This window comes from Solanum lycopersicum, chromosome 11 (genome assembly GCF_036512215.1).
Source record: "Solanum lycopersicum chromosome 11, SLM_r2.1".
NCBI classification, from domain to species: domain Eukaryota; kingdom Viridiplantae; phylum Streptophyta; class Magnoliopsida; order Solanales; family Solanaceae; genus Solanum; species Solanum lycopersicum.
Genome location: NC_090810.1, coordinates 8,337,087 through 8,345,896, shown reverse-complemented (window position 1 = coordinate 8,345,896; position 8,810 = coordinate 8,337,087). Strand labels below are relative to the sequence as shown.

Below are 8,810 nucleotides of genomic sequence, written 5' to 3'. Positions count from 1 at the left end.
GACTCTATTTTTTTTAATATGTTTAAAAATAAATAATTTTTTCATTTTTTGGCAATATTTTAATTTTAATTTTTTATGTGGCATGTTTAAGATCATAATATTAAAGGATATTTTGATACATTTGACATAACTTTAAATTAGAACTAGAGGATTAAAAAGTTTTCTTTCTTTTCTTAAACTCTGTTCCAAATCAAACTATGTCAATCTTTTTAAAACGGATGAAGTAGTATAAAAGAAACAGAAATATGAAATTAACTCGTACCAAAACTTGTTAAAATATGACAAAATTTTACTCCCTCTGTTTCACAAAGAATGACATGGTTTGACTTGACACGGAGTTTAAGAATATAAAGAAGACTTTTGAATCTTGTTATCACAAAGAATGACCTGGTTTGACTTGACACAAAGTTTAAGAATACAAAGAAATTTTTGAATCTTGTGGTCCTAAATTAAAGTTAGGTCAAATGTACAAAATTCTTTGATCTTGTGGCCTTAAACATGTCATGTGGAAAGTTGAAACTAAAATGTAACCAAATTAAGAAAGAAATTATTCTTTTTGAAACAAAGAGAATATATAATATCTAATTATTAATTTAAATTAAATGTTATAATCACAATTTTATTTAATTAAGATCTGTTAAAAAAACTATTGTCATTTGTTTCTCTCCTTGAAATTCTTGTTCGCCACTCTCCCTCTCTCAATTTATACAAACATAAATGTATAAATTGTGTTTATATTTGTATAAAGCGAGATAAAAATCGTATATACACATGCAAATACTTATATCTTCTTCTTATACACTTATAATTATACAATACAAATTTTCTTTTGCACAATTCTCTTTTGTCTTTCTCTCTTTCTCGCTTTATACAAACATAGATTATACAAAGTACAATGTATAATTTGTATTTGTGTAAAGCGAGAGAGGGAGAGAGAGATTGATAACGTTTTATTTCGATTCAATTGTATGCAAATTCAAATTTTATGCAAATATATAAATACATAAAATTGAATTGAGAGGTTGTCAATGATTATATACAAACGAAAGACTATCAGTGATTTATACAATTTGGTTCTCCATAGAAAACATAAACTTTGTTATAAAGAACAATTATGCAAACTATATTTATAACATACAAACATAATTTTTTATGTTTGCTAAATGTGAAAGTTGTTCAAATATTATTTATTTTATTTACAAATTTAATTAATCACTTAAAATGGATCTTATTGGGTACTAAATATTGATAAATAAATTAAAACGATGATTAAAATTTAATAGAAATTGAACGAATTGATTTATGATTTACATTTTAACCTATTTCAACTTAATTTGTTTCGGTCCAAGTAGCTTTTGGATTGATCAATAATAAGAAACTTTTATAAACTAATAAAACTATGTAAAATAATCATGCTTCATAACTAGGCATAATACATAAGCATAACCCTAAACTTGATTTCAATAAAATAACTATTCCCTCCAACTTTGAATGTGCACAAGCAGTGAAATTATTGAAAGAGTTTATCCCAATTCCCAACTTCCCCTAGACCACAATTAATGGGAAGTTACAGAATTTCTAAAAGACAAGAAAAAGAAGAAGACGAAGTATTATAAGAAGACTTGCGGCACAAAACAAAACCAATATGTTCTTCTTCCTCTTTCTCTGCCAGAACAAGGCAACAAGCAGCAAGCAAATACACAGGTATCTTTTTTTCTCTTATTTCTTCTTACTTTTTAGTTTTTAGTGATTTCATTAAAATTGTTGATGCTTCAATACTTCATACTTCTTTTTATATTTATAGAACAATTTAAAATAATTGAAAATATTGGACACTTGTCCTTGACTCCTTATTTAATGACTTATGGTGTCTTACCTTTAAAAATGATTCAAAAAAAAATTAACACCTGTAAATTGTAATAGGATAATGACAAAGAGATATAGTCATAGTGGTGGACCGTGTATGTATATGTAGTTGTTGTATTTTATTATTTGCTTGCATGCAAAATTCTTTATATTTTTTTTATAAAGAATATAAATGAGATTATAAACAGACATAGAGAAAAATTCTTCAAGAGTTTCATTACTTATGAAGGAAGTTGAGTTGACATACAGAAAAATGGAACTTTCATTATGGCAGATGGTCCGACAGATAAAATATTTTGGTGAACTCTTCACATGGAACAATGTTTATTGAGTCTATTAATGCTTCCTCACTTGTTAAGACCGAAGAGAAGTTATGTGAATTGCTAGATAGATATGTCGAACGCGTTGGAGAACAGAATGTGGTTCAAACTGTAAGTGATAATGGTAGCAACTTTGTGTTGGCTGGTAAGATTGTCGTTTTATATTTTACTTTCTAAAATCGATCAAAGTTTTAATTTCTAAATTTCAACATATCTATTTACCCTAGGGGTGGGCATTCGTTTTTTTGGTACGATTTGGTCAAGTTTCAATTCGGTTCTTTGGTATTCGATTATAGAAAAGTGTGCATCATAGTTTATAGCAAACTAGATTGGTTTGGTTCAGTTTTGTCTACTTCGATTCGGTTTATTTGATATTTTTAAATCAATTTTTTGGTGTGAACAAAAATAAAGAGGGAATATGATGAAGTGTTAAGAGTTCATCATGTATTTAATAAAAATAAAGAGGGCATAGATGATTTTTTAGAAAAAATGCCAAATAATTTGTTTTTTTGTTTCTTAGCAAGCACGATGGCGAAATGAACTTTCGAACAACCAAAATATAAGGACTCACAATGTACAACTGTACATAAACAACAATAGTTCAACACTTTATTGACATTACATTTGTTGTCATTTAAAAATTAAAATTTTAAATGGGTCATGTAAATATTTTGAGTCAAAATTCAAAAGTGTATAACTATTATTAATTAAGCAATATAATTTAAATATTTTAAAATTTAGTAAATAAAACTTCGGTTCTTCGATACACCATAGTTTCGGGACCCTTACACTAAACTTCGAAACGAAGAACCGAAATTCCGAAAAAAAGAAAATCGATACCAAATCAAAATTGAAGAACCAAAATTTTTCGATTCGATTAAGTTTTTCGGTGTTTCGATATTATGTCCACCCCTAATTTGCCCTTTTTTCTATAGGTGAATTGTTACAGAGAAAAAGAAGATATATTTTGGATGTCATGTGTAGGTCATTGTATAGATCTTATGTTAGAAGACATAGGAAAGATTTCTATCATCAAGAAGGCCCTCCAAAAAGTAATTGCCCTAGCGATTTCATTAATGAACACTCATGAGTCTTAAATATGATGAGAGATTTCACTACAAGGAAAGAGTTGGTGAAATATGGCGATGAATTTTCTGACTTTGCAATGGTTGCATTGTCAAAAAATAAATCTACGAGCAATGCTTACATCTGACAAATGGGTGATTAGTAGGCGGACTAAGTTACCAAGGGGGAAAACTGCAATACATATTGTCTTTTGACGACATCATTCTGGAGTCAGTTTCTAATATTTTGAAGATAATGGAACCTTTTCTTAAAGTGTTGCGGTTAGCTAATAATGAGAAAAAATCAGACACGGGATCTGTTAACACCAAATTTGGATCTCCACATAATAATAATAATAATAATAATAATAATAATAATAATAATAATGTATAAAGAGATTTTTAAAAGAATGCAAAATATTTTTAATTATTTATTTTTACTTGATAAATTTATCTCATAAATGTTATTTCTTTTATATATATACTAGATAGAGCATGGTCGTGCAAAGCACGACCCAACATTAAAGGATCATAGGAGTACGATCCAAGGGCTCGAGCCTCGGTGGATAGTAAGGGGAGGGTGGATCATTCAAAAAAAAAGTTGGGTCAAGTTAGACAAGTTATTGCATGATCGATTTAATTCAAGTAACTTTTGATTTTAATCCAATTTATTTTTATTAATCTAGCCTATTTGAACTTGTCCAATTCCAATCTAATCGGTCCATTTGAAACCTATCTACCTGTTTTGTAAATTGCTAGCTTGACTGCTTGATTAGGCTGCACACTTGAGTTACTTTTAAGTTGTTTATTTATGATATTTGATTACAAGCTTATCTAATACAATATATATATATTAAATTAAATGAATAACCACACATACAATGCATTTTTATAATAAATATAGTATAATAAAAATATATTAAATGAAATATATTACGTTATAGAAATGTGCATATCCTAATAATTACTTTAATTTGAGAAATGAATAGATAACTGTTTATAGATTATTTAGGACTCAGAGTCTATGTCCCGCCGCCCTTGCCCCTATCTCTAAAGCCGCTAACTTCGGTACCCGGGGCATTTCCTTCACATGCTGAAGCAAGAAAGCCCCTGTCTTTTATGACATTTATAAAGAAAGTGATTTGGAATGATCCATCATCCAACATGCCAAAACCAATGTTCTGATCTACTTTAAAAGCTGCACGCCGTCTCTTATGATTCTCAACAACTTTACGATAAAAAACATCTGTTCTGGTGTTCGCTTTTCTGTTTCACTGTCACCAAACTGTAACCTATATGATTTACTTGCTTTGTATTTTTCAAAGAACTGGTTATACCATGTTTCAGGTAAATCATCAAGCTTCAACCTCTGAGACATTGTATCAGATTCTGACTCGCTATATCTCGATCCAACACCAAAACTTGACTTAGATTGGACCTGGAAAAAAGCAAGGAATGTGAGTCATGCTAAATATTAACAGAATAAAAAAATGCAACCAAACAAGATCATGGATTTCAGAGCAGTAGCCATCTCCACGACTTCAACTTATTTTCTCCCACAGCAACCATACAAAATGAAACATTAATCTACACTCCACTATCTAGAGAGTTTTTAAGAGTTAAGAGAAAAGTGATACATGTAACAACAATAGTACCACCCTTTTCCTATCTCCCTACCTTCATGAGTCAAAAAACTATTGATTGAATGTTCTCCAGTTCCCATTCATACTAACAGTAAGTCATCAATTTTAGAAAAAGTAATCCTGTTCCAGCTGTGGTTTTTCACCCCCAAGTATCGTGCTTTACATAGTTCTTTCAGCATCCAATAAACTAATATGACCACTAACTTCCTATCGTAGTTACTGTTCTGCTACTATTTGTTGTTTTTGTTACTATCTACTCTATTTCATATACTACTTATTCCGGAATGCTTTGGACTATTTTTCCCTTGAGCAGAAGGTCTATCAGAAACAAATTCTCTACGTAAGGTAGGAGTAAGGTCTATGTACACTCTGCTCTCCTCATATCCCACTTTGTGGACCAAAGTGGATATGTTATTGATGTTGTTGTATGAACATTACCTACTAAAGTTAATAATTTCACATGAAAGCAAATATCTTTCACCTTAGATAACACAGTGCTTGTACCAGAGACACCTTCACGCTGTTGAGCCCCATCTTGCTAACAATTGTCAAGTGTAAAATACACATCATCACCATGTAATTGCAAATCTGCAATTGCAAAACAATTAACCTAAAAAACTAATCAAAACGCACATTGCAATTCAAATGCTTATGAAAGTTCTTACAATTTGGATTGAACTTCGGAATTACGGAAGCAGTGTGAATTGACGACGGCGGTTTATCGGATCGGAGGAAGAGAGAAACAGATGCTTTATCAAACGGGAGAGCACGAACACGAAGCTCTAGGTGAATCTGAACCCTAGTTTTTGCATCGTCTGTTCTCATGAAAGAATCCCAAGTAGAGGGAGAAGAAAGAAGGTGAATGAAACTGTTATACAGTGAATCGCCGAGCCATGAACACCAGGGAAAAAGACCAAATTAATTACTGCATGTGAGAAAATACAATAAAAATCTGAATCTGAACAATTTTTTACAATTCAAAGTAGAACATGAAAAGCATAATCACTCAACCAAAATTGAAAACACAACTATTGAAATTATTGGTACTTCCAAATAATTCAACATCAATAACAAACCCAAATAAAAAAAAACATTCACACACACCCAGATCAATTTGGAACTTCAACTTTAAATAAAAGGAAAATAACACAAAAAAAAACTCAATTGAAATATGAAAGAACCTTACATGGAGAATGCTGAAGTGAAAGAACAGAACTTGTGCACAGAAGGTGGAGCATGAATGAAGATTACAAACAACATACTGTATACATTGATAACATAGAAGAAAGACACATGGGGAACTGAAAAGACAAATCGATAGCATGGGAAGAAGACACGTAGTCACAATAGAGAATGAGAAAGACAAAAATACCCTGAGAGCAATGAAACAGGCATGTTGAAACAAGCCTTTTCTAATATAAGTAATATATATATATATATATATATATATATATATAGATAGATAGATAGATAGATAGATAGATAGATAGATAGATAGATATATTACTTTTTTTATAATAATAATAATAATAAATGTCGTTCTTAAAAAGTGAATCTATTTTTCTTTGTTCAAATATAGTTTCTTTTGTCACAATAGATATTTTTCGTATATTTATTAAAATTTAAAATCTTAATTAATTAATGAGTTACTAATTTATATTAAATTTAGGAGTAACTAATTTGATCAAATAAGTTAATCTTATAAAATAATCATGTTTAATTTAATAAATTATGACTATTTAATAAAGAATATATTATAATTTAAATAGTTATAATTTTGAGCAATTTTCGCAATTCATGTCTCCTTTAACCAATCAATTTTTGTTTGCCACATAGGAGAGCACATGGATTGTACTTCTTTAGAATCGTCTAACGGTCCTAGTTAATTCAGTTTATATATATATATATATATATATATATATATATATATATATATATATATATAAACATTTCTTTTAACTTCTAATTTATTTAATCGTCCGATCAAACAATCGAACAACCCAAATTAATCAAGACCTCTTTACCTCACTAAGGATCCCAACGTTTCTCCCCTTACCCATAGAGAAAAAAAGTGTCCGCTTCTTCCTTTTACCCCATAAAAAAGTACAAGTCGCCAACTTTTTCCAACATTGCACGCCTCCTCCTTCCTCATGCTAGTTGACCTCTCTATTCAAGAGCGTTCCTGGACCACCGAAAAATCACATTATCTGGTAGTCTCCAACATCATCTACTCCTCCATCTCCTCACAACTTCTCCTCCTTCCCTAGGCGTTCCTCTTCCCCTATGCCCCATCAGTTCTTCGTCCCATCAAAGAACGACCATAGACCGTCGAAAAACAATAATTTCTGGTGTCCCTTGCTTATATCTCATCAATCATTCATTTTTCTGATGAAAAAAGAGTCTACGCCGCCTATGCCTTATCCTAACGGCATTGGAAATCTGAAGAGTTGGTGTTGATTTGATTAAAGTTGCATCCTTTGTCCCCAGCAGAATCGCGAAGCTATCGCACCCCCTATTCTCGAACCAGTGAAAAACAATTCACAACATAATCTAACTGACACTCTAATTTTTTGAAAGATATTTCGTTTTAGAATCGCCACCTAAATTTTAAGGAAAATATTAGGAAAACCATTTTTATGTAAATGTAAACTCTATTTTGATTTGCGAAACCAGTGAGATTCTGAGTAAGAGTTTTTGTTACTCGATGAGAAGATGTTAAGCACCCCAGGGAGCCTGTTCGAAGATAGTCCTTAAACTCAATTCAGGAAAATATAATTAGAAAAACTTGTTTATTTATTCGCTTTAAAATCAACGGTGAGTAAATTTTATTAGTTTTAAGAAAAAGAGTAAAACACAAGGTACGACATATATACGTCCATTAAAGAAAAATTAACATTAGTATGCTTATCACACTATAAAAATAAATAAATAAACACACTAAAATGTATGATAATTTTATATATTGAAAAATATAGAGGTGTCCTATATAAATGTATCCAAAATAAATGTTGAGTTCAAAAGATATGAAAATTTGTCATTTTATTTATATATAGAATTGAGATGTAAAGGAAAATAAAACAAATAAGATAATTGTCGGGTGTGAATATATAGTAAAATAATGTGTACATTAGAGTATATAAATTTATAAATTATAAAAATAAAATAAGGATCATTTGTAAAAGTGATAGTAGATATGAGAAAAACAATGTGAAAATAATAAGTTATGTATATAGAAAACTAAAATATAGAATTTATATGTTTTTGCATATGACATATATATGTACATACCTTGTATTTTGAACTCATTGACATATCTAAAATCCTTGAAAATAGCATGTTAAGAAATTAAATGTTTTATTAATATCTAGAAAAAATAGCAAATATATTTCATAAAGAGGTGATGTCAAGAGTATAAAATGGATCTAACTATTGTGACTTATTCTATAGTTATATTTATTTTTTGGTAGATATATGAGCCTACTTTCTTGTTTGTTAAATAGTATTTCTAAAGAGTAACTTTTGTCAATAAATAATGAAAAGAAAACAAAAAGAAAACTATATTAGTTTGGGAAATATTGAAAGGTGTAAAAAATATATAAGTGTAACACATATATACGCCAATTTCACAACATTCAAAACGCGTCCTAATGTAGAACCTTTTTTTGCCTAAGGTAGGCCTACGTTGCAATCATTTAGATAATAAATTATACATTTAAACACATTTTAGATTTTGGAGAAAACACAACATCATTGATTGAAGTAGTCTTGAATGTTACATTGAGGTAGGAAATCAAAAACCTAAGAAATGAAAGTACGAGGGGGGGCATAAGGCACAAGAGGAATATGCCACATGGCAATTTGAAGAGCTTATGAAAAAGGTTCAAAGATGAATCTAGGCCAGGTTGGAGCATCATCTT

General features: G+C 29.9%; 1 long non-coding RNA gene across 1 annotated transcript; it reads right to left on the bottom strand.

Annotated features, from left to right (window-relative positions):
• Positions 1-4,429: 4,429 nt before the first annotated feature.
• LOC112940342 (uncharacterized) lies at positions 4,430-6,149 on the bottom strand. Its single transcript, XR_011212404.1, has 3 exons — positions 5,559-6,149; positions 5,375-5,481; positions 4,430-4,688 (listed from the first exon to the last, which is right to left on the bottom strand). It is a non-coding gene; the product is annotated as an uncharacterized lncRNA (long non-coding RNA).
• Positions 6,150-8,810: the final 2,661 nt, after the last annotated feature.